Source organism: Lygodium microphyllum, chromosome 26 (assembly GCF_053477565.2).
Source record: "Lygodium microphyllum isolate KBCC chromosome 26, Lygodium_microphyllum_v1.1.10, whole genome shotgun sequence".
NCBI lineage: Eukaryota > Viridiplantae > Streptophyta > Polypodiopsida > Schizaeales > Lygodiaceae > Lygodium > Lygodium microphyllum.
Genome location: NC_141160.1, coordinates 77,209,824 through 77,213,911, shown reverse-complemented (window position 1 = coordinate 77,213,911; position 4,088 = coordinate 77,209,824).

Here is a 4,088-nt window from a genome sequence, read left to right as displayed (position 1 = left end):
AGGATATTGCAAATACTACGGACAAAACAGGAATTAAAATCATCAGCCATTGCACAAGCAGCATGAGGTGCTAGGATAAAGAAAGACAAGAAGATTGAAGCATTCAGAAATTCAAATGCACTTGAAGGACTCGCAAAATGGAGACAAGGTTGACACTATCACAATCATCGTTGGGTTAGAATACAAGATGAGACCTCTCAAATTGATGATACACTGTAAACTTGATAACTATGATCACCCCAATGTATAATACATGCTTTTGAACGATATTACATTTGATGTTCTGGAGTCAGTGCCTAATGCTTTTGTTATCAATGAGCTGATTCTCTCCCCCTCCCACTCCACCTCCCCCTATGTTGACTCCCCTAGCACCATAGAGGGGATCATATCTAGTGCTCCCTCTGGTCAATCTCCCACCGGCGGGCAACCTCCATGTAATCCCATGCTACATGTTCCAGCTATTCTCTCCACTCCCTCTCGGCTGCCCTTCTCGCACGTACAAACTCCTCCACCTCTACTTGGTCTATTTCAAATCACCGCATAGCCTTTGCATGCCTTAAAGCAACGGCATGATTTAGTTCTTCTTGTTGTACAAGACACTCCAATTGCTAGTGCTCATTAACTTCTCGTAGTGCTACCTCCTCGGCCCTGCATACATATAAATAAACATGAATAAGTCACTCTACTTATGTTAGGAATATCAAGAATTTTCCTGCATAAAAGTGAGGCATTTAGAGCAATTCTCCATCCACAAGAGAACTCGTCTAACCGGATGGTGGGCACCGCAACCCACTATATATGCATTGTGTCCACCAACCCCCCCTCCAACACTAGATGCTCGTACATCATCATAAATTTTTTTGCACAACTACAAAGGCACATTGATGTTACAACAAATGCATTGAACTTGCATAGAATGAAATAATTGAATATAGTGTTGAGGTTACTTACTGTCTAACTCAACCATGGAATCCACTAGATCTCCCCGAATTTGCTAAAAATATTGTATTTGTCTCAACTGAATACAACAACAAGCTCCAATGCTCACTAAGTTACACCAAAAAACAGTTATTGGCAACATGCTCGCTTAAGGCCTCTTAAAGATATTATTTAATAGTCACAACATACCTTTGATTATAGGGTATACAAATCGTTTTAGCATCATCCAGCGTGATAGGTCTGAACCAATCAAGCCGTCGAATAAATGCTTGTGCATCGTCACACAATGCAATGGAGAACATAGGGTCAAGAACAAAAACTTGTCTTTGATGTTCCTCTGCTAGAGACGCCAAATTGAAACTATATGTAATAACAATTGGACAAGTAAGACTCAATCATTTGATCAAATACTTATTAAACAAAAGACAATTGAATAGAATACTTACAGCATTGCCACATGCACTACTGTGTTCGTGGTCATCTAACTTTCAAAATGTCGCATGCATTGCACGTCGTGCAGGTCCATCAATAAAACCTCTCTGGCCCCCAAAATGGTAAAGCCATATAGAAGAAGAAGAAGAAGAAGTGGAGGTTAGCATATTCTCATAATCTTGGAGGCCGGCCTCCACCTCCGCCCTGAGCATGCTAATGATGCACTCATCATTAATATCTTAACGCTCTTTAGAGGGGCCGTCTCCTAAGTCTTGTGGTTGGATCGTGGGCTCTGGCTCATCTAGGCTTAGGGCTCCGGCTCTGCTGGGGCTCCAATTGTGGATGGGGCTGGGACACTGGCTACTGGGGCTCCATGGGGCTGGGGTTCCTAGGACTGGGGCTGCTCTTGCAAAGCTTCCTCAACAAAAAAATGTGATTCATGCCCTCTTTGCAACCTTGTATTGAGAGGGTGAGACGTTGGATATGGTTCTGTGTTATGGCGCCTTGGATGGACAGGAGGGATTGCAAGGATGTCATGCATGCGAGGGTCATGGATGGGAGGAGGCTAAAGCAGCTGATCATATTTGTAGCAGAGCAACTTGTTAGTGTCAAATTATCTTGCCATCATAGTAACACTATGTGCGTGTGCAGCAAGTGTGTAGGAATCCTCCATGATTTCAATCAAGTAATCTTCATAGATCTCTTAGAGGGAAAGGAGGGCAGAGGCGGTCCACCACATCCCTATTTTATGATACTCCCAGATCTCTCTGACATAATAGACTCCCCAAATGGCATGGGATGCTGGATATGCGAAAATGGTTTAAAGGGTGGGGAGTGGATAGATATCTAGATATCGCATCTGAAGATATATGCATGGACACATTTCAATCAAACCTCTTATGAGCATATTAAGCAAAATATCAAAGCAAGAAAGCAAATGGAAAATTGGCTTATTACAATATGCATATCTATCCTTCATGTTGTGAATCCTACATGCAAGCATAGCCACACATGTAGCCATACATAGCCAACCCACTCTCAGTGGTATTTAGGCGCAATATTACATGACTTTGAACTCGATCACACACTTTATTGATCGAGACAGGTGCATGGAGTGGACATGCAAGAGAGACGAGGCTATACAAGTTGGGTGGGCTATAGAGTGAAGAATTAGAGGAGCACATGATTATGGCATACCTAGCATATATATCACACATACGATCTGACTTTGATATCCCTTTAGAGGGGCCACTTCACCAAATTTTGACCACTACTCCTATATCGAAGTTAGGGGCTCTCATCACTGGATGTTACGCTTTCGGGAGAACCATGCTGCATAGATCGTTTTTTCATCATAGCTACCCTTTCCTACCATGGGGGAGGAGAATCATTGTATATCTAGAAAGGTCCCATGGGTCATAATTTGGCCTTCCTCCATGGAAGATAATAAACTACTCTACACACACACACACACACACACACACACACACACACACATCTTCTCCGTGGAGTAATATCATACATTATTATTGTGCCCCAACTTGGAGTAGGCATCTACAAAAGTGGAATAAACACTTAAATATAGTGTAGAAAATAATTAGTTACTACTGAGTATATGCCAACTGAACGTGGCATAAAGGCCATTTCACATATGAGCCAAGCAGTGACTACGAAGCTGTCAAATTTCAATGGATACATTGTTGCAAAAAAGCAAGCATACCATTGCACCCTCCAAAAAAACACATCTCTGCATGCATCCTTGCAAAAAAGAAATACACCTTATTGCATATTTTGAAGCACATCCTTGTATACAATGTTCGTCGTGACATTCACAATACTCCCATTTTCATCCAGCAAGACTCTCACACCACATGAGGATCTCACCCTTGAAAATGCAACATACAACTGTCCATGTGTAAATATCGGTGTCTTCAAGTAAAGACCAAGAATAGACAAAGTCTCGCTCTGTGACTTATTGATCATCATAGCAAATGCCAATTGAATAGGAAATTGCCTCCGCTTCATAGTAAATGGAATTTGCAAAGTGCTAGGAATAAAAGTGATCCTAGGAATGAAAACCCGTTCCCCTACATTTGTTCATGTTATTATCTCAGCATCTATCACCTTTCTATTGAATGCCTTACATATCAACCATGCACCATTACACAGACCTTTTCCTGGATTTAAGTTCCTAAGAAAAATAATAGGTGCATTCATCTTTAGCAGCAATAGATGGGGAGGAAACCCACCTCCAAGATCTAGTGTATTTAGATACTCTATAGAGTACAAAAATGAGCTACCATCTGTCTCTACAATTGAATCCGCACTATAGTATTGTATGACCTCTCCATATATCAATAGGCATGCATGATGATTAAAAGAAGCCACCTTTGTATTCCACACTACAAGTATAGCACATTCGCTGAAATATGCTCCAAAGTCTCTCACAGTGGATACTTCACTGTACACACTATCAACCAAGGTTTCAATAGAGTGTCCTTTTAATACCATGTCAAATGGAACCCACTCCATCCCCTATCCCTTGAATCCAACCAATAAATCCATTATCAATTACATCACCAACGGTTGACATTCGCATATGTCCAAACAACCTTAGCACCTTAACACACTGCCATAAATGAGAGTAACATAGTGTCGCATTAACAATATCTTCACGGGAGCCCTTCATCACGACAGGCAAGATCTATCTAAAATCA